We start from the raw sequence: 23,448 nt of genomic DNA on the forward strand, positions 1-23,448 counted from the left end.
CTTGAGAGCCTCCTGAGCCTGACTCAGGCCAAGGAGTGGCTCACCATTCCTGCTAAGCACTGGTATCCTCCCTGCTTTCAGGTGGAAATGCAGGTTGCCTTGGAGTAGAACTAGTTTTCTGTGATTATGGTTTCAGTGTGTCTGCCCTCTGATGCCCTCTTGCAACACCTACCATCTTACTTGGGTTTCTCTTACCTTGGACGTGGGGTATCTCTTCACGGCTGCTCAAGCAAAGCACAGCCGCTGCTCCTTACCTTGGACGAGGGGTATCTCCTCACCGCCACCCCTCCTGACCTCGAACGTGGAATAACTCCTCTCAGCCCTCCTGTACCCGCGCAGCCACTGCTCCTTGAAGGTGGGGTAGCTCCTCCCGGCCGCCACCCCTGGTCTCGGGTGTAGGGTAGCACTTCCTGGCCACCACCACGAGCCTCGGACATGGGGTAGCTCCTCTGGGCTGCTCCTGTGCTGCCACAGCCTGGCACTCTCAGCTGCCGCCCCCGACCTCGGAGGCAGGGTAGCTCTTCTGGACCCTTCCTGCGCCGTCGCAGCCTGGCACTCTCAGCCGCTGCCCCTGACCTTGGACGTTGGGTAACTCCTCTTGGCTGCCACCCCTCAGGCATGGGGTCCTCCTGGATTCTGCCCCGACCTCGGAGGTGGGGTAGCTCCACTCGGCCGCACTACGTGTGCCGGTCCCAGCCGCCCGCGCTAACTCAATGAAACTAAGCCATGCCCTTGGAGCCACCCAAGATAGGAGGGTCATGGTGGAGAGGTCAGACAGAATGTAGTCCACTGGAGAAGGGAATGGCAAACCACTTCAGTATTTTTGCCTTGAGAACCCCATGAACAGTATGAAAAGGCAAAATGATTGGGTACTGAAAGAGGAACTCCCCAGATCAGTACGTGCCCAATATGCTACTGGAGATTAGTGGAGAAATAACTCCAGAAAGAATGAAGGGATGGAGCCAAAGCAAAAACAATACCCAGTTGTGGATGTGACTGGCGATAGAAGCAAGGTCTGATGCTATAAAGAGCAATACTGCATAGGAACCTGGAATGTCAGGTCCATGAATCAAGGCAAATTGGAAATGGTCAAACAAGAGATGGCAAGAGTGAACGTTGACATGCTAGGAATCAGCGAACTAAAATGGACTGGAATGGGTGAATTTAACTCAGATGACCATTATATCTACTACTGAGGGCAGGAATCCCTTAGAAGAAATGGAGTAGCCATCATGGTCAACAACAGAGTCTGAAATGCAGTACTTGGATACAATCTCAAAAACAACAGAATGATCTCTGTTCGTTTCCAAAGCAAACCATTCAAAATCACAGTAATCCAAGTCTATGCCCCAACCAGTAATGCTGAAGAAGCTGAAGTTGAATGGTTCTATGAAGACCTACAAGACCTTTTAGAGCTAACACCCAAAAGAGATGTCCTTTTCATTATAGGGGACTGGAATGCAAAAGTAGGAAGTCAAGAAACACCTGGAGTAACAGGCAAATTTGGCCTTGGAATATGGAATGAAGCAGGGCAAAGACTAATGGAGTTTTGCTAAGAAAATGCACTGGTCATAGCAAACACCCTCTTCCAAAAACACCAGAGAAGATTCTATACATGGACATCACCAGATGGTCAACACCGAATTCAGATTGATTACATTCTTTGCGGCCAAAGATGGAGAAGCTCTATACAGTCAACAAAAACAAGACCAGGAGCTGACTGTGGCTCCGATCATGAACTTCTTATTGCCAAATTCAGACTTAAAATGAAGAAAGTAGGGAAAGCCACCAGACCATTCAGTTCAGTTCAGTTCAGTCTCTCAGTCGTGTACAACTCTGCGACCCCATGAATTGCAGCACGCCAGGCCTCCCTGTCCGTCACCAACTCCCTGAGTTCACCCAGACTCACGTCCATCGAGTCAGTGATGCCATCCAGGCATCTCATCCTCTGTCGTCCCCTTCTCCTCCTGCCCCCAATCCCTCCCAGCATCAGGGTCTTTTCCAATGAGTCAACTCTTCGCATGAGGTGGCCAAAGTACTAGAGTTTCAGCTTTAGCACCATTCATTCCAAAGAAATCCCAGGGCTGATCTCCTTCAGAATGGACTGGTTGGATCTCCTTGCAGTCCAAGGGACTCTCAAGAGTCTTCTCCAACACCACAGTCCAAAAGCATCAATTCTTCGGTGCTCAGCTTTCTTCACAGTCCAACTCTCACATCCATACATGACTACTGGAAAGACCATAGCCTTGACAAGACGGACCTTTGTTGGCAAAGTAATATCTCTGCTTTTTAATATGCTATCTAGGTTGGTCATAACTTTGCTTCCAAGGAGTAAGTGTCTTTCAGTTTCATGGCTGCAGTCACCATCTGCAGTGATTTTGGAACCCAGAAAAATAAAGTCTGACACTCTTTCCACTGTTTCCCCATCTATTTCCCATGAAGTGATGGGACCAGATGCCATGATCTTCGTTTTCTGAATGTTGAGCTTTAAGCCAACTTTTTCACACTCCTCTTTCACTTTCATCAAGAGGCTTTTAAGTTCCTCTTCACTTTCTGCCATAAGGGTGGTGTCATCTACATATCTGAGGTTATTGATATTTCTCCTGGCAATCTTAATTCCAGGTTGTGCTTCTTCCAGCCCAGCATTTCTCATGATGTACTCTGCATATAAGTTAAATAAGCAGGGTGACAATATACAGCCTTGACGTACTCCTTTTCCTACTTGGAACCAGTCTCTTATGGTATGACCTAAATCAAATCCCTTATGATTATACAGTGGAAGTGAGAAATAGATTAAGGGACTAGATCTGATAGATAGAGTGCCTGATGAACTATGGATGGAGGTTGATGACACTATACAGGAGACAGGGATCAAGACCTTCCCCATGGAAAAGAAATGCAAAAAAGCAAAATGGCTCTCTGGGGAGGCCTTACAAATAGCTGTGAAAAGAAGAGAAGCAAAAAGCAAAGGAGAACAGGAAAGATATAAGCATCTGAATGCAGAGTTCCAAGGAATAGCAAGAAGAGATAAGAAAGCCTTCCATAGCAATCAGTGTAAAGAAATAGAGGAAAACAACAGAATAGGAAAGACTAGAGATCTCTTAAAGAAAATTAGAGATACCAAGGGAACATTTCATGCAAAGATGGGCTCAATAAAGGACAGAAATGGTATGGACCTAACAGCGGCAGAAGATATTAAGAAGAAGTGGCAAGAATACACAGAAGAACTGTACAAAAAAGATCTTCAACACCAAGATAATCATGATGGTGTGATCACTCACCTAGAGCCAGACATCCTGGAATGTGAAGTCAAATGGGCCTTAGAAAGCATTACTATGAACAAAGCTAGTGGAAGTGATGGAATTCCAGTTGAGCTATTTCAAATCCTGAAAGATGATCCTGTGAAAGTGCTGCACTCAATATGCCAGCAAATTTGGAAAACTCAGCAGTGGCCACAGGACTGGAACAGGTCAGTTTTCATTCCAATCCCAAAGAAAGGCAATGCCAAAGAATGCTCAAACTACTGCACAATTGCACTCATCTCACACGCTAGTAAAGTAATGCTCAAAATTCTCCAAGCCAGGCTTCAGCAATACGTGAACTGTGAACTTCCTGATATTCAAGCTGGTTTTAGAAATAGCAGAGGAACCAGAAATCAAATTGCCAACATCCGCTGGATCATTGAAAAAGCAAGAGAGTTCCAGAAAAACATCTATTTCTGCTTTATTGACTATGCCAAAGCCTTTGACTATGTGGATCACTATAAACTGTGGAAAATTCTGAAACAGATGGGAATCCCAGACCACCTGACCTGCCTCTTGAGAATCCTATATGCAGGTCAGGAAGCAACAGTTAGAACTGGACATAGAACAACAGACTGGTTCCAAATAGGAAAAGGAGTACTCAAGGTTGTATATTGTCACCCTGCTTATTTAACTTATATGCAGAGTACATCATGAGAAATGCTGGGCTGGAAGAAGCACAAGCTGGAATCAAGATTGCAGGGAGAAATATCAATAACCTCAGATATGCAGATGACACCACCCTTATGGCAGAAAGTGAAGAGGAACTCAAAAGCCTCTTGATGAAAGTGAAAGAGGAGAGTGAAAAAGTTGGTTTAAAACTCAACGTTCAGAAAATGAAGATCATGGCATCTGGTCCCATCACTTCATGGGAAATAGATGGGGAAACAGTGGAAACAGTGTCAGACTTTATTTTTCTGGGCTCCAAAATCACTGCAGATGGTGACTGCAGCCATGAAATTAAAAGACGCTTACTCCTTGGAAGCAAAGTTATGACCAACCTAGATAGCATATTGAAAAGCAGAGGTATTACTTTGCCAACAAAGGTCGATCTAGTCAAGGCTATGGTTTTTCCAGTGGTCATGTATGGACATGTGAGTTGGACTGTGAAGAAAGCTGTGCGCCGAAGAATTGATGCTTTTGGACTGTGGTGTTGGAGTAGACTCTTGAGAGTCCCTTGGACTGCAAGGAGATCCAACCAGTCCATTCTGAAGGAGATCAGCCCTGGGATTTCTTTGGAAGGAATGGTGCTAAAGCTGAAACTCCAGTACTTTGGCCACCTCATGCGAAGAGTTGACTCATTGGAAAAGACCCTGATGCTGGGAGGGATTGGGGGCAGGAGGAGAAGGGGACGACAGAGGATGAGATGCCTGGATGGCATCACTGACTCGATGGACGTGAGTCTGGGTGAACTCCGGGAGTTGGTGATGGACAGGGAGGCCTGGCGTGCTGCGATTCATGGGGTCACAAAGAGTTGTACATGACTGAGCGACTGAACTGAACTGAACTGAACTGAACTTCGAGCAGAAACCATCCAGACACCACCCAACATCATAGAGCTGGGCAGGATCTCAGAGCAGAACCCAGGCAGCTATCACAACCCACCTTCCGGCATCAGTGAAACAAAGTGCCCCAGGTTAGAGAATAGACTGACTCAAGTTCACACTGTGAGTCAGTTTCCCAGGCTGCTTTTGGCATTAATTCTCTTTCAGATATCTTCCTCATTCTATATATTTGAGATCTGCAAAGAAAATCAAACAAACAAACCTGTTATTCCATCACACAGATAACATACTCCCACACCCAATGCAGAGACTTGCAGATTCTGATGCTCAATTTATATTGGCCAAATTAAATGAAAGATGACCCTGGTATCTAAAACTGCAACAAGATGAAATGATCACCTTGGCTCTCTTCTATTCCGAATTCTTCTGAGAGCCTCAGTCATTTCACATGTCTCAGTGGGAAAGAAATCTAAGGAAGAGGCAAAGCTTGACAAAATTTAAACATGTCAATAAAGAGTGTGTGATAAACTACAGTGCAAACAGAGACAAACTTTTGAAACATTGAGACTTGAAGGAAAATAGGAAGAGCACTAGTTAGGATGAACGGGATTATACGTCTGTGTGGGCACAGAGAATTACTTCTGGGTCTTAGTTCACTAGCTCTCTGGGTGTTCTTAGGCAAGTGCATCTCTGGGAAAGTTTCTCTCTGGCCTTTGGCTTCCTGGTCAACCACCTGAGGCAGCTTGGACACACTCAGAGTAAAGTCCCTTCGAGGGCTGGCATTCTGTGGTTCTAAGTATCAAACTGTTATCACCTCCATACCAGTGTCAGGACTTTCAGACTGATTTGCAGAGGAAGATTACCTTCCAGAACCTAAGTTAGTGAAAAATAATGAAAGCAGCAAAAGAATTCAATTCAGAAATTTGAGTTCTGACATATAGGGAGTGATCCAGAGAAGAAACTGCTATGGAATTCTGATTCAAAGAGGGAACACATTTCTGAGGGACAAAAGTATGTTGGGGTGAGTATCTGAGGAGGGACCTTGGGCAAGGCAGCTCCCATTCCCCAGTGACTCGGTTTGGACTGACCGACCCTTCCCCCCCAAGCACAGTCACTTGAACAGTCTAGTCACTCTGCTCTGCTGGAATGTGTGATGATGAAGAGAATGGTAGACTCTAAGGGTAAGACCATGTAACTGAGTAGGTTTGAACAGTAGACCAAGGTGTTCTTAATTTTCATATTTATTATGTTTTAGGGACCATGTTCTATGATTGTCATGACATTTGAGGAGTTCCTGTGAGCTGTGTCCAGATGGCAAACAAGACAGCCTCAAATAGCCTCCCCAAGTCCCATGGGGAAGGAGAAAGAATGTGCCTTTTCATCTGACTTGGCCCCTGACCCAGCCACACTCCTACCATGTGAGCGATGTGGCACATCAGCAATTTTCTGTAACATCTGAACCAAAGCTAGAACCACAGTGTGGGCTTTGTGACCCAAGTCTCAGGCCAGACCTTCAGCACAGGGCATCCTTTAGGGCCAGGGCCAGGAAAGACAGCCGTGAAGATAACATCTCATGTGTGAGCAGTCTGTACCACTGGCCTGAGAACTTGCCATTAAAAATGAATATTAAATAGAAAAAGGAGTACATCAAGGTTGTATATTGTCACCCTGCTTATTTAACTTATATGCAGAGTACATCATGAGAAATGCTGGGCTGGAAGAAGCATAAGCTGGAATCAAGATTGCCAGGAGAAATATCAATAACCTCAGATATGCAGATGACACCACCCTTATGGCAGAAAGTGAAGAGGAACTAAAGAGCCTCTTGATGAAAGTGAAAGAGGAGAGTGAAAAAGTTGGCTTAAAGCTCAACATTCAGAAAACGAAGATCACGGCATCTGGTCCCATCACTTCATGGGAAATAGATGGGGAAACAGTGGAAACAGTGTCAGACTTTATTTTTCTGGGCTCCAAAATCACTGCAGATGGTGACTGCAGCCATGAAACTGAAAGACACTTACTCCTTGGAAGCAAAGTTATGACCAACCTAGATAGCATATTAAAAAGCAGAGATATTACTTTGCCAACAAAGGTCCGTCTTGTCAAGGCTATGGTCTTTCCAGTAGTCATGTATGGATGTGAGAGTTGGACTGTGAAGAAAGCTAAGCACCGAAGAATTGATGCTTTTGGACTGTGGTGTTGGAGAAGACTCTTGAGAGTCCCTTGGACTGCAAGGAGATCCAACCAGTCCATTCTGAAGGAGATCAGCCCTGGGATTTATTTGGAAGAAATGATGCTAAAGCTGAAACTCTAGTACTTTGGCCACCTCATGTGAAGAGCTGACTCATTGGAAAAGACCCTGATGCTGGGAAAGATTGAGGGCAGGAGGAGAAGGGGACCACAGAGGATGAGATGGTTGGATGGCATCACCGACTCAATGGACATGAGTTTGAGTAAACTCCAGGAGTATGGACATGAGTTTGAGTAAACTCTGGGAGTTGGTGATGGACAGGGAGGCCTGGCGTACTGCAGTTCATGGGGTCACAAAGAATTGGACACAACTGAGCGACTGAACTGAACTGATTCCTGATTTACTAGATAAGAACCCCTGGGGTGGGCCCAGGAATCTCCATGTTAGGAAGTTCTCCCAGATAGCTGTTCTGCACATAAAAGCTTGAGAAGTAGGGTGTTTCACTTTCTCAATCTACTCCCAGAAAACTCCAACAGGGAACAGACTATGAAAAACTCAGGGACAGGATCTTAGAGACTGAATCCATTCCTGCTGCAAGGAAGCAGTGGTGAAACACACACAGCTGGATAGTAGGCAGAGGGGAGGATGTAATAAAGTTAGAAGACAGGTAATTTGTACATAGGTGACCCAGAGCCCTTTAATTTCTGTCTCGCTCCTGACTGTAGGATGCAAGAGCTCCTAGGCGAGCTTTGAATTTCAGCATCTACATCCCAAATCCTTAGCTGGATTCCTATGCTTTCACTGCCTGATTAAACACAGGAGAAGTACTTGCTTAGCAACAATAATAAGAAAAAAAGATGCAAGGGACAGGGGCCAGAGCCACCTGCATGAGGTGAAGGTTCGCAGAAGAGAAAACCTGAAGGCTCTTGTGAAGGGAAGGAGTCTGGCCATACATGCCTCTAAAGAGGACCCCCACCACATTCAGGGTGTGGGGCCAGTGAGGACGAGCTTCCTCTCCCTGGAGTTTTCGTAAAGCACCCAGGTGACGTGGAGACTGCAAAGGGAACCTGCCACACAACATGCCATATCCGTTTTCAGAGGGTGTCAACACCCTCCTTCCCACACCTGCTATTCCCAAATATCACAACCTGATTTTTTTCTCCAGCCTCCTGTCTTGATGATGACGATTAAATATTCATGGGATGCTGTGATGCCAGCATACTTTGTGAAATTTCAGAAACCTTTTTTTTTTTTTAAACGGGAACTTTTCTTTTTTCTTTCAGATGATCCCAGTTTTGAAGAGAGGTAGAAAGAATGACAAATGCCAGTAACTCAAAAACTAGAAACTGTACCAAAAAAGCCAGCATCCTAAGTTTTCATGATTGTGTTTCAAGCCTACAGTGCCCTACTTTAAGGAGACGAGGAAAGCACAGAATCTAGAAATCAGAGATCCAGGAGTTGTTCCTACTACAAAAGAATTTTTCATTTTACCATGGGGTTCATTTAAATAGCAAACTTCCCAACTCTAGGTAAAATATTATATAAGTAAATTTATTTATGTATGTATTTATCATTTAATTATTATGCAAAAATAGGTTCACCTTATTTGAAAAAAAATGTATATATTCTGAAATCAGAGTCTGCTAGTTAAGGCATCATCTTACCCAGTAGTTTTCCAAATGAGCTTCTGGGAGCCCTGGGGTTTCTCCAAGATGCCTCTGGGGCCACCCTGAGTCACAGGCTGGGCCCACAAGGTGGAGCAAGGTGGTGCCCATCTCAGATCACCCAGCACAATTCTACTCCCCCCAGGTATATATCAGATGTACATATAATGTTTAGCTTCTAAGAAGTTGAGGGAATGTATCCAAAGCACTCACAGAAGCCTAATTCCTTAATTTTACATTTTGGAAAATTAATACAAAGACATGATTTCCCCAAAGTCATATTACATTTTAGCTTCAGTCCAGTGTTTCCTCTTACACTGTAACTTGTTGCCCCACAGAACACTCAAAATTTGATTAAGGAAACTTGTTTGTCTCCTAGAAACGTTAGCACCTTAGTCTGAAACTAGTCAATAATTAAAATAACCAGAAGAACCAGCTCAGAAATAATCAGAAACTGAAGGTAAATTGCAAAACATTTTCTTGCTGAACAAGCCTGACATTCTCAAAGGTCTCCAGATGAGCTGGATAATGTCAGTGTTGATCACAGCTCCGTCTTGAATCACAACACAGATAACTTGAGCTAGCACCTTCTAAAATGTTATTCAAAATACCAGCTAAAGCAAGGTGCCTCTATCAAGCTGAATCGATGCCTCAGTGAGAAGTAGTCACACAGAGGAAAAAGTAGTAATGAGAACCTTATGTTGGATCAACTTGTGCCCTATATTTATTTATTTCTAATTATTCAACAAATACCTATGTGTTGCTTGCTCTGTGCTGGGAACTGTCAAAAGCACCTTACAAATATTAATCCTATAATATTTCATTTCATTCCTATAAAAATGCTGTGAGGAAGGTACTATATATCATTGCCATTTTACAGGTGAGAAAACTATTTACAAAGAGGCTGTGTGTTGTGCTTAGTCACTCAGTGTCTGACTCTTTGCAACCCCATGGATTGTAGCCCACTAGGCTCTTCGGTCCATGCTGATTCTCCAGGCAAGAATACTGGAGTGGGTTGCCATGCCCTCCTGCAGGGGATCTTCCCAACTCAGGGATCAAACCCAGGTCTCCTGCATGGCAGGCAGATTCTTTACCAGCTGAGCTACAAGGGAAGCCCCACAAAGAGACTAAGTGACGCTTAGTCACAACTAGTACACAGCTGTTCAGAGTGACAAGTCTCAAAGACACAGCCCTAGGTCACATGCAACACAAAAGGTGCTATATTACCATTTGTGATATAGCAAGCTTCCCCAAATTTACTCCAAGACCTCTGAAAGCAGAGCCTATTAGAATCTGTGCCATTAATATCATTATTGGGCTTCCCAGGTAGCTCTAGTGGTAAAGAACCTGCCTGCCAATGTGGAAGACATGAGACGCAGGTTCAATCCCTGGGTTGGCAAGATCCCCTAGAGAAGGAAATGGTCAACCCACTCCAGTATTCTTCCCTAGAGAATCCCATGGACAGAGGAGCCTGGCGGGCTCCAGTCCATAGGATCGCAGAGTCAGACACGACTACAGTGACTAAGCGATGCCGTTATTAACAATCAGCTGATAATATCATCTAATATTAACGCCTTTTACTCTGCCAGCACTGCATTAATATTAATACTTACGGACATCACAAGTCTATTAGGGAGAAATCATCATTAGACCCATTTTGCTGCTGAGGAAAGAAACACAGAAAGGTTATGAAATATATCAAAAATCATGGGAACCTAAAAAGGTAGAATTGGAATTCAAAAGCAGATTTATCTCACTACATGATGTGTATCCTAGCAGAGTTCTTTAATTGACTCCTGCAGATTTGTTTGTTTTGCCCACAGTATTTTTTACAATTTTTTTGAATGAGATGCTAAAATCGACTAATTGAGAAGCTTCAATGAAAAATCCAGAATTGCTAGATGCTTCCCTCTTTAGAGGAGGTTTCCACTTCTCCATCATCACACATCCAGCCAGCTTCCTGTCTTGATGCTATTAGCCTGCCTCCTTGAAGCACTTGAGCTTGAGCCATTGAGCAGGATACTCCAGGAGGCTCCAGAGTACCTCCTAGGAGGCACTCTGCAAGTGATCCCTGGCAGAACCCTCAGACTTTTTCAAACTTGAGAAATGTATGGACCCATTTACAAGGAAAAAAAAAGTAGTGGCATGAAACTCTGAAATACATCAAAAACCTTTGAGAATCAGCAGAGCTCTATTCAAAAGTCACTATATTAAAATGTGATCGCTGTGACCTACACAGATATTTTCAGCTGCACACCATAAAAAGTGATACAACTTGTCATTTCTATTAACACTGAAAAAACACAAAATTTTAAAGCTTCTATAGCATAATGCTTTCAAGGGTAATCATCCATGATGTAACATGGATCAATCTTTTGTTTCTTTTTAGGGCTAAATAATTATTCCACTGTTTGGCTAGGCCAGATTTTGTTTATCCATTCATCCATCTAGGTTTGCCTGGGGCTGGGGGAAGGAGAAGTGGGAGTGATGCTTAATAATTATGGATTTCCTTTTGGGATGATGGAAAAGTTCTGAAACCAGATAGACAATGGTTGCACAACACGTAAATACATTTGATAGTTAAATGGTAATTTTATGTTATGTGAATTTTACTGCAATTAAAAAAAAACTCTAATGGTACATGAAACTTCCAAAAAAAACTGACTTCAAAGAAACAGAAATCAAAGTTAACTTATTTAAGTTCCTTATTTGATAGACTTACATGTACTCTGATCTTTTTTAACCTAGAAACTAGCATCACTGATATGAACTGTTAGAATCTCATTGTGTTTACTTTAAATCCATCTGCTCAATTCTCCAAGTTGTGTCTTATATTCATAGCAGTCTGGATTAAACTGTTTTCAAATGATTTCTGAGGCTTTTTCATCTCTGTGTCCTCACACATCTGCTTGACTTAGAATTAATGCTGCCATACCAACCATCAAAGACCCAGGTAAATACCATTACCTGGTCATTACTAGACTCAGATGTAAACATCACTTCTGATACAACTTACTGTATCATTCTTGCCCCACTCAGAAAAACTCTCAGTGTTTCCTCATTACAAACCAAACTGAGTACAAAATTATTATCCTGTCATTTAAAATGATTAACAATCATGCCTCACCTTTATTCCCCAGTATGTCCCTTCATATACCATATATTCCATCCAAACCAAACTTTCACCATTCCCCAAATGTGTCTCATGTACTTCCGCACCCGAGCCTTTTCTCAGGATGTTCCCTGTACCTGGAATCCCTCAATCTAGAGGAAGTCTTCCCAGCTCTAGGAGTATTCCCAACTGACCTCTCCACTGAGCTTCCTCCAGTCGTCACCATCCTGCCACAGCTCAGGTGCTACCTGCCTCAATTTTGACCCTTTACATTCTTTCACCTCTTTTCCAGCATGAACAGTCTGTCTCATCATGAAATTATTTCCAGACTGTGGAAATATGTATTTTAATCTGGGAACTCTTTGAGAGAAGAACTGTCTGTCACATTAATCATGGTAAGTACCATCATCTCTGGCATATAATAGGTGCTCAAGTAACATTTATTTCATGGAAAGGAATGCCATAAAATGAAACAAATAAAAGGTTAAAAAAAAAAAAAACAGATAAAGAACCTAGGCACAATCATTGCATTTAACTGTCAGGATTTTGGCTTCCCAGATGGCTCAGTGGTAAAAGAATCTGCCTACCAATGCAGGAGACACCAGTTTGATCCCTCAGTTGGGAAGATCCCCTGGAGGAGGAAATAGCAACCCTATCCGGTATTCTTGCCTGGAGAATCCATGGACTTGGGAGCGTAGCGGGCTACAGTCAGTGGGATCGTCACAGAGTCGGACATGACTCAGCAACTGAGCACACATGCATGTCAGGATTCTGAACCTAGAAAATAAACCTTTTGTACAGTCAAAACACCTGAGGAAAAAATTGGGTTGGCCAAAAAGTCCATTGGGTTTTCCATAAGATGTTGTGGAAAAACTCAAATAAAATTTTTGGCCAACCTAACAGTTGGTGTGGAAAGGCAGGCAGATGTGGATAAGAACAGAAGGATGAACTTACTATTTATTAAGCTGAGAGCGCAAGTGCTCTCCTGGGCAGTTGATGTATTTGTATCATTGGGTTCTCACAAGATCCCTCCATTTGATGGCTCAAGAAACAGGAGAAACAAGAGGGAATGCGCAAGTTACCCAAGGTCACACAGGAAGTCAAACGCCTGTCTCCCCATACTGTGCTGTCTCCCCATTCCACACTGTTTCTCAAGACAAAAGAAAGGGCAGAGAGGACATGCCAATTCCCTCTCATCTTGCCCTCCATGGTGATCTACCTCAGCTGCTGCTGCTGCTGCTGCTGCTAAGTCGCTTCAGTCGTGTCAGACTCTGTGTGACCCCATAGACGGTAGCCCACCAGGCTCCACCATCCCTGGGATTCTCCAGGCAAGAACACTGGAGCAGGTTGCCATTTCCTTCTCCGATGCATGAAAGTGAAAAGTGAAAGTCAAGTCGCTCAGTTACATGAAACTTTTAAAAGTAATAATAAACGCTAATACCGCTTATATATCCACCATGTACTCAGTGAATAGGCACTTTACACACACTGTCCTAAATTTTCCAACCATCACATGAGGTGGGTTTTATACATATCATTATGAGGAAGGAAACTGAAGTTGTTATGTGTTCAGAGTCATGCAACAGTACAAAGCCAAAGATCCTACCCAGATCTCTATGGGGTGCCTTTTCTCAATAGATTCCAGCCATAAGGAATTCTCAAAAAAAAAAAAAATTACCCTAGATGGAATCAGTGTTTTAAATACGAAAGACACAAGAATTTTCCATTTGGTAATCTGTATTTTTATCCCCAGAGAAGAACATACATGGAAACAGGTCTGGCAGGTGAAGAAGTTGGGACAACACCAGCATCCCAGCGCTTGCTCTGAGCTTTCACCTTTCCCTGGAGTTCTTTTATTTTGACTCCCGTTGCCACCACCAAGTTAAGTCCCCATCTCCTAGGGCTGGGGAGGCAGAGAGGATGAGAGAGAAATACTTTCCCTCTTTTCCTCTCAGCTCAAGGTAAACATAATCTTTCTCCTTGTTTTTCTTTGGACAACTGAGACAGGCTGACATATTCAAGATAAAATTTATCAAACACTAAGAAAAACCTAAATGTAAATAAAGAAAATAAAAACATCACAAAATAGATGACTGGTCCTAAGACTTTTAATGAAAGAAGGAGTTTACTGAGCACCAAAGTCTATTGCATCCCCAAACATTATCATAAATAATAAACCAGCATCAGCACATTGCATGGGGTCCCTCCCACTTGATGGCCAAGTGGCATTCTCTTCCAACTGTGAAGAAGAAATTACCCAATCAAATCCCCAGAATCAACTCACAGACTGCCTAGGGGCCTCCCACTCAGTTTTATTCTTCTTTCAGAAAAATCAGCTCATAGATCATTTGTCAAGAGGAACTAACTGACATTCTGGACATTTATAAATCCCAACGAGGTCTGCAGCCCTTCTCAGTTGGGGCTGACAGCTCTACCCGCTGCCTTCTCAGCCTTCAGTCGACCCCTCCACCCATCAGCCCACCCACCCACCAGAGACATGTTCCTTTGAAATTTGAATTTTAGAGTTTATTATGACATGAAGCAGAGAGTAGCAGTATCTGAGAAGGCCACCTCCTACACTCCTTTGCCATGCTCACAAGATTTATGACAGTAGGTCTTCACAGCTCACAAATTCCATGGAAAAACATTCTATCAAAGCATCACCTACCATAACAGTTTACCCCCAGGACTGTGGGCATGAATCTGCGGGACCTAAGAGAAACAGAAGTCCTGCTTCTCATTTCCCAACCCACAGTGCACTCCTAAGACCAAGAATAACAAGAGGACTGAGAACCACCAGCCACTGAATCAAATCATTCCTCTTTGGGACTCATGGCTGACCTCAGGTTGCTGGTAATAACAATGACAAGAACATGCAAATAACAGTATTGGCATGAGCAAACGCTGCTGCCTTATATTAGCCTATAAAAGTTGCTCATCTCTCATCTTAACTGGGCTTCCTGTCAGTTCTAAGAAAACACCAGCATTGGTCCTTCGTCTTACCAGCCTATTCTTTCAGAATTCTCTCTCACTTTCTCCCATCTTTCCCCTCTCTATGACCCTGACACACCACGTTTGCTTATGTTTCTCTATTTTTGTCCATCAGATTCCTTCTACCTGAAACGCCGCCTGGATGTCTTCCTTTATCTGATGAAATATGACATCTTTGGAGACCTATTCCCTGAAAAGCTTTTGTAATTCTCAGAATTGGTTCTTCCCTTGCCATCTCTTTATCTAAAAAGCTGGATAGAAGCTTTATTATCTTTTTTAAGTGCATTGCTCAGATGACGTACCATTTTAAATATTTTGGAAGAGTATACTTTGATTTAACATTGAAGCAAAAAGTTGTGAGCACAGGATGGCACAGCCCCAGGGCAGTAGGGTATAAATGTGGTGTGAGTGGAGTACATTTTTATCATTAAAAGAATAACTTCCAGCCACTCTGAAGGAAATTTTGGAGACAATAAACTTTATTATCTTAACAACTTTCACAAGAATTCTTTTTAAGAAGAAAATTGCCTTTGTCTAGGGCAAAAAAAAAAAAAAACACCTTGATAAGCTCTTAGTATAGAAAATGTGCTTTTGAGGACAGCTTCAAAGAAGTGGGCAAACATCTACAGTGAAAATGAGAGTAATTTGGTTTTATTCTTCAGGAGAGGGAGAGAGAAAAGAAGACAACAGAGCTGTGAAAAGATGGGGACAAGACAGAACCCAATAAGACAGAGACAAACTTTTGATTTTAGTAATTAACTATTACTAAATAAAAAAGGCCAGTGTAATTCCATTTTGTTGGGGATGATGGTTTAAGAAAGGTAATGCCTGCCCTTCCCATTTGATGGTATTTAAAGATTTCAGGTCCACTTGATTTCTAGGAGCCTCAGTTTCCCTAGTTGTCCAAGGGAAATAACAATAAATCTAGTTCACAAGAGCTATTTGGGGGACTGAGTGATACACATTAGTAAGAACAGTTTGAAAACCAGGAAATAATGATAGTTCAGTATGAGATGGTTTGAGGGACCCTTTGATGGAGATGGTGAATGACTATGACATGACCACAAGATTTCCCTTCCATCATAAAAGCTGTGGGCAGAGTCTTTGTCTTATAAATGTAGTCCATGAGAACCAAAAGAGTAATGTCACATTAATAAAGTCCTGCAGTAATTAAATCATTTTCTTTTTGTTTTGTTCTTTGCCATGACCCATGGTATGCGGGATCTTAGATCCTTAACCAGGGATCGAACCTGAGGTCCCTGCAGTGGAAGCACAGAGTCTTAACCACTGGATGGCCAGGGAAGTCCCTGAATAGTATACTTTTAATCCATTTGCTTATTTATTCAAGCTTTACTAGTCTATACAATATACATTGCACAATACACGGTGCTAGTAACTCAGTCTTTGGTGCTATTAGACAGATCAGGTTCCCCACAACCAGAAAGGAGAGAGGATGGAAGAATTTATGAGATCTTCTGTCATGGAGACCCAGCAGGCTCCAACTCATCAACCTGACCCAGGGAGGAAAATGGAGAGTACATTCACAAAACAGATTAGCCCATCCTCCTAGGATGTAGCAGTAAGGTGCTTTGTTTGTGCTTTATTTTCATGGAAACGTTTTCCCAAAGGGTAAAGGATTTCTGCCATACTCCCTAAGCAGTATAAACACTTCCTTCTTTGCTTTTTCACCAAAAGCATCAGCAAGCATCACGGACAGAAGGTGGCCGGAACCTGCTCTGTGTGTCTGCCTCACAGAGCCGCAAGCCAGAAGGAGGGTGCCCCTCACTGAGTTCCTGGCATTTGATGTCCAGTCTGGAAAGGAAGTGTAGCCATCTGCCCTGGACTCTGTTGAACAGATAGAGCTCATGGACCATTTGCAACAGAAATAAGCTCTCTAATACAGCCTAAGAAATGATTGCTTCAGGGTCAGAATAAAGCCCCATAGGACGGCAGAGAAGAGAGGATGAGAGAAGCAGGTCAGTGCCTGCTCCTCAGGACCCAAGACAGAACCATGGCTGGCTGAAGCTGTGTTCAAGTTTCTCTCTGACACACCACTGATACTGGTGAGAACCAGAGAACCAGGTTCAAGGGGCCTCATGGAAAACATTGGCTCCAGTGCCTTTCATTTACAGATGAGGAAACCAAGGCTGAAAACGAGAGCGTGACAGCAGGGGATTAGCAGGGCCAGATTCAGAGGAACCTGTCGCTCCTCTCACTGCTGTAGTCGGAGTCTTGTCACTGGGTAAGGACAGTCAGAGAAGGGCAGCGGTGGTCAGTGACCGTCTCGGTGATGTTCTGTGTAGGGAATCATTCCCACAGCCTGAGAACCCCAGCAGCAGGCCTCCAGATAATACAGTTTACGTCAAAACAACTTTTATTTCCTGAGTGTTTTCTCAGCTGTGCCTTAAAATAAAATATATGTGTCTAATCTCATCCAGCTCTATGCTGCCTGCTGCCATCAGAGAACAGTGAGGAAGTGCTGATAGAAAGAGGCTGCAAGAGTGTGAAACTGCTGGGAAGCTAGGGGAAGGGTGGCAGCAGCGGAGAAACCCATCGGACAAGCTTAGCTGGGTGCATCTCCCGTGAACGTCATCCTGGCTCAGCTCCTGGGCATGGTAGGAGTAGACAGGGTGTGGCCAGATAGACCTGGTCTCATTGTCACAGAGCAGGTGTTCCCCATGACTATAAAGGACATCCTTTCAGTGGCTCCATCACAAACTTTTAAAGGCATCCCTGACTCTCTTTTTCTCCCATTTTTCATCCACTCCATCACTAAACACTGTTGGTTCTGAGTTCATAATAGAGCCTATGTTGGTTTCCTGGTGGTGCTATAACAACTCACCACAAAGGGAGTGGCTTAAAATACAACCCGATTTCTTTTATTTTACAGCTCTGGAGGTCAGATGTCTGCAAGGATGCATTCTGTCTATAAGCTCTAGAGGAAAATCTTTTCTTTGACTTTTCAAATAAGCTTCTAGACATCAATTCCATTCCTTCTTTCATGGCCCCTTCCTCCATCATCTGAGCCAGCAGCAGACCATCTCCTCTTCCATCCTCATGTAGTCTTTTCTCTTTCTTATTCTGCTGTATCCATCTTTAAAGACTCTTTGATTACACTGGGTTCATCACATAACCCAGAATAATCTCCTTACCTCAAGATCTTTAACTATACCTGTAACATCCTGTTTGTCATAAGGCTTTAGGGAATGGGACCAGACATGTTTAGGGGCCAGTATTTAGCCTCCCACATAGCCCAACTCTGATTATATTCTCAGCATCTCTACAGCTACTAGCCTAATCTCATCCTCCATCATCACTCACCTAGTTTATTGCAGTGTCTTCCTAATATTTATCTGCTTTTGCCATCCTTCAACCAACACTACTCTTCCCCGACACACACGAGCTCTTCTAGAAACAGCAGTCAGGGTGATTTATTTGAAATGTAAGTCAGATCATGCCAAACCTCTGTTCCGTGTGCCTTCTGATCTCCAAGGCCCCTGTGATCCAGCCCTGGGATCCAGGTACCTCCTCTGGCCACTCTCTCCCTTTGCTCACTCTGGCCCAAGTGCACTGGCCTCCATGCGGGTCCTTGAGCTTCCCAGGTGCACCTGTGCCTCATAGCAGCTTGCGCTCGCTGTTCACTCTGCCTAGCACATGCCTCTCCAGATGCTCCCCTTATGTCCTTCAGGTCTGTGATGAGATGTCACTGTTTTAGTGGGACCTACCTTGACCACCCAACTTAAAATAGCAAAATCTTCATAATACAGCCACTTCTTCCCTCTCCTTCCCTGATTTATTTTCTTTCTATTATTTGTCTCAAGCTGGTGTGCTGCAGGATTTACTTATCTGTTATTTTCTGCCTCGATCTGTCCCTACCACACAGAAATATACACTGCGTGAGGGCAGAGATTCCTGCCAATTTTGCTCACAGCTGAAACACTAGCCCCTAGAAAAGTACCTAACACATAGTAAGCACTCCACAAACATTTGATGAATAAATGAATGAAGGTTCTTAACTTCTCTAAGTCAGTGAATGAAGTTACCTCTGAGCCAACCTTCATACTTATAAAATGGGAATAACAATATCCATTTTGCACATTGTTCAGGAGGTGTTTTGCACATGCCTTCTGTTTTCTGTTCAGCCTCCAACCCTTATTCCTATTTCTAAAGAATATCTCATGATATGAGTTATGGATGAGATGAAGTGCCTTCTTCCCATCCAAGAAAAAAAGTTTCCCTCTCTTTATTTCCAGGCATTTGTAACGGACATATGACCGAGATTTGGTCAACAGATGCTTCTAACCAGAGACCCAGCTTTGGAGGGATAATGGGCTTTACTCACAGTGGTTCTGGTGTGGTCCAGGGCACGACAGAGCGACTTCACTTGCACTTTTCACTTTCATGCATTGGAGAAGGAAATGGCAACCCCCTCCAGTGTTCTTGCCTGGAGAATCCCAGGGATGGGGGAGCCTGGTGGGCTGCCGTCTATAGGGTCGCACAGAGTTGGACACGATTGAAGTGACTTAGCAGCAGCAGCAGCAGGGTTATCTAGACATGGCACTGTCTTGGTTATGTCAGTTATGGCTGAAAGACCCTACTTGCACTGAGGGTTTTCTAATACATGATCCTCTTGGCCCTGTAAGACTGCCTTGGCTTCTACCAATGGTCCAAATCCAGTGCTCCTACTTGTCAAATCAGTCAGCCCTCTCTGGCTTCCAATCAGTTCTTCCTTCACCTATGCTAGTCAGAGATTTTGTTGCCTGCAGCCAAGCCCCTGTAGCAGACTTGAGGGGGAGATCTGGAATAGATTCTACTGGCACCCACCCCAGACTCAACCTGCTGACTGGAGCACCCAGCTTGCAGCTCCTGAAGGTATGTAGCTAACAGCTTACACACAATGGTACTCAAAGAACTGGCCTGGGCTGATGGGAGCTGACTCCCTAGAGACACTTGAGAGGTTATCCCATTCCTCACCCCTTATATCCAATGACTGACTGATCCATGGGTCAAGAAGCCTAGACCTCTTACTTCAGTGTGGAACCACTCTCCTGGGTGAAGTATCCTGAATCAGACTGACGCCTGATGTCACCTGAGATCACACGTTGCCCAGCTCTCCTCTTCCCTATCTGCTCTCCTCATTCCTTTGGAAAGTCCTCCCCGCCCCGAGGAGCATGCCTTCAGTTCGCCATGTGCACCCAAATCCTTTGTCAGTTTCTAATTCCAGGGAACCTGAATCAAGGCAGATCTCGACTAATAGCCAGATGAAGAGAAATAAGATATTTACTTGGAGCAAGCCTAGCCAGTGCCTGGCACAGAAAGGCCCAATCAGTGCTAATGACAAAAGTCAAAGCCTGGCAATGGTAAACTCACTACCTGATATAACCTCACACCCCATCTATATTGTGCTCTGACCATCAGAACAAATAGTTTCCTTAAAGGATGTTTCCCTGTATACATCATGGTCCTTTGCCCTATTTCTCTCCTCTAGAGTCATCTGAGCCACACCTGATACCACTTTCATAAGCTATGCAAATAATAAAGCAGTGATCCTGCTCCTTCCAAGGTGTTCTTTTCACTGAAGGAACATTCCCAGTCAAGCAGACACAACTGCCCCACCATCACACAGTCCTTTGTAAAGAAAAATGCCCTTGTACTATCTTCACTGAGTAATGGGGGTTCCCTCTGGTATTTATAGGCTAGAACCTGCTTCTGGCCAAAGGTGCTAGATCAGAAAGTGCCCACAGCCTAAGAATTACCAAAATATAGGCTAATAAGCAACCATGGAATGACTTGAAGAACACAAGCTACCCAACCAGGGATTACGGTAATTAGCCACAATAATCAGATTATGTCTTTCCAGATTACATAACATGGAACAAATGATGCAGCTTATAGAATGCAAAGAATAGACTCTAAGAGGAGCAGAAACTGATGGAGTAGCTGGGTTGCATTGACGATAAAGCACAAATCAAGGCAAGTGTGTCCTGGCTCCCATAGTCCTTAGAGCAGATCTAAGTCACTCTGTTGGATGCAGACCACCTTCCTATTCCAGGAGCTGTGTGGACTAATGGTTAAGGTTTTCCTGGCTCCCAGTAAACCCAGAGGCCTATTTCCATGTATGTATATGTCATTAAAAATGCTCTTCAGTGATCTGATCTAACTGGGGTTGAGTTCCCTTTTTTTTTTTTTTACAGCAAAGAGAGCTTAACATCCTCAGTTGTTGTTCAGTTGCTAAGTGGTGTCTGACTCTTTGTGACCCCATGAACTGCAGCACGCCAGGCTTCCCTGTCCTTCACTATCTTTGGAGTTTGCTCAAACTCATGTCCATTGAGTTGGTGATCCCATCCAATCATCTTATCCTTTGTTACCCCAGTCTTCTACACCCTCAGTAATTAAATACAAAGTAATACCCTATTGTAAGGCCCTTTGCAATGCTCTGGTTTTAGCTATATTTAGGGTGAGTTCTGACTTCATAATACATCTCCAACATACCTACATTATATAGTGAGAAGACTGCTGCTGGATATCAACTCCACCTCTTAAGGCAGCTTCTTCTGCATGGGTGAGTGCTTAGTAACACAGTGTCGGGGAACTGTGAAACTCACCTGCTCCTCTGAATGCCTGAACTTATTGAACCTCAAGGACAAGCAGCACTAAGGGACTCCTTTTGGAGGCATGCTTTCCATTTGAATCATCTGTGCTGATCTTTGCCCAGACATCTTGAGAAATGAATGGGAGCCAACACTGGACTTCTACTATTTGAAAATTGCTCGGTAGTTCCCATCAAAAGATTGGGGCTTTTTTTTTTTTTTTGGTTCCTGAGACAAAATAGAAGAAATCTAACCCTAACCCTAAAGGAGATCAGTTCTGGGTGTTCATTGGAAAGACTGATGCCAAAAGCTGAAACTCCAATACTTCGGCCACCTCGTGAGAAGAGCTGACTCACTGGAAAAGACCCTGATGTTGGGAGGGATTGGGGCAGGAGGGGAAGGGGACGACAGAGGATGAGATGGCTGGATGGCATCACTGACTTGATGGACATGAGTTTGAGTGAACTCCGGGAGTTGGTGATGGACAGGGAGGCCTGGCGTGCTGCGATTCATGGGGTCGCAAAGAGTCGGACACGACTGAGCGACTGAACTGAACTGAACTGAACTGAAGGCACTATCAGAGATGGAAGGTCCTAGAGAGTCAGTGTCCTCATTTCACAGGTGGAAAACTGAGATTCTAAGATGAGTGACTTAGCCAGGCTCACCTATGTGGGAGCTGGAAAGCCAGAGCTCTAATACAGCTGTTATAATGTCTAGCCTTGCTCTCTCCATCAACGTCCACTCCTTCCTGCCCCCAGGGTCTATGGAGGATGCTGAGCAACCCCAGACTGTATGTGAGCACCACTGCACTGTGTTTGGGCTTCCCAGGTGGTGCTAGTGGTAAAGAACCCATCTGCCAATGCAGGAGACATAACAGACATGGGTTGGATCCCTGGGTTGGGAACATCCCCCGGAGGAGGGCATGGCAACCCACTCCAGTATTCTTGCCTGGAGAATCCCATAGACTTACTGATTTTCATTTGAAATTAGCCTTGGGGGTGGGAAAAAAGTTGCATCTTGTCTTAAGGAAACTTTACTGAGGGCCCATATGTCTTCTATATCTGTATGGGTTCTTAGAAATATATTGAAAATCCATTGAGAAAAGTAATTATTGATCATGTACTGTGAGTCAGGTTCCAAACCAACACTGAAGGCTCCTTCCTCCCTTGACAAAGGGAGACAAGCGTCAAAACCACATTACATCTGAGTGAGGTAAGTGAGCAGTGGACAAGCATTCATAGAAATCCACATAGTGTGCAAAGACCCTCCCACCTCACTGCTTTTCATCAAGGACTATAGGATAAGCTACATTTCCTCTCTCCCTAATAAGACACAGAACAGCGAGCCCCATTCACTCTAAAGTGTGATATTCACTCAGCTGATGTTCATTGAACTTGGCACTGAGTACATAAAAGGACACTGGCCAGTGTGCCCTCAGGAAAATCACAATTTAACTTCAGCAATCCAGGTGAGAGTCGGTGCTGAAGTCGTTGTTCGACTGTGTGGAAAATTCTGTGTACACAATCAAGCCCTGGGAAAAGTCTGAGTGGAAGTTAACATCGTCTTGTGAAAACCTCCAAGAAAAGGTGGGGGCCTGAGTTGGAAAGATGTGGCAGATGTCAGCTGCCAGATGGCACGAAGGAGGCAGTTCCGGACACAAGCTTGAAACAGAGAAGCTAGTGTGGGAAGGTGAGAGCAAACTGACCCCATCGTGCAGAGCGAGTGGGCAAGGCGCGAGGAGAGACATGGAGCAGGAGAGGGCGGAGAGGACGCGCTGCGCAGTGGGTGGCATTTGGGTTTTGCCTCTGAAAGTGTCGATCTGAAAGGGCAAGAAGATAACTACTTGGGGGGAACAAAGCAGCTTTTGGCTACAGGGGGGCCGTCTCTCTTGATCAATTCTCCCACTGAAATCCCTCTTCTTACAGCAAATGCCATCCAGAGGCGACAAGGCTTTACAGGACAGCAAGACAAGCAGTTCTGCGTAATTCAGCCACTCATTACAAGGTCTTAACTGCTTTCCCAGAGTGCAGTTCTCAGAATGAAGGCAACAAATTACATGCCATTAGTAAGAGCCAAAAAATTCCTTCTCAAAA

At 44.0% G+C, this 23,448-nt stretch overlaps 1 protein-coding gene across 12 annotated transcripts in view; it reads right to left on the reverse strand.

Annotated features, from left to right (window-relative positions):
• Positions 1-23,448, reverse strand: part of TPRG1 (tumor protein p63 regulated 1) — a 363,442-nt gene that overhangs the window by 167,477 nt on the left and 172,517 nt on the right. For 2 of the 12 annotated variants that reach the window (XM_055568734.1, XM_055568731.1), the window contains exon 1: positions 4,908-5,018. The exons of the other annotated variants lie outside the window; for them this stretch is intronic. The gene's annotated coding sequence lies outside the window, so the exon portion shown is untranslated. Of the gene's footprint in view, positions 1-4,907; positions 5,019-23,448 lie in introns of those variants that run through there. 12 annotated transcript variants of the gene reach the window in all.

The sequence above is a fragment of the Bubalus kerabau genome, chromosome 2 (assembly GCF_029407905.1).
Source record: "Bubalus kerabau isolate K-KA32 ecotype Philippines breed swamp buffalo chromosome 2, PCC_UOA_SB_1v2, whole genome shotgun sequence".
Taxonomy (NCBI): Eukaryota; Metazoa; Chordata; class Mammalia; order Artiodactyla; family Bovidae; genus Bubalus; species Bubalus kerabau.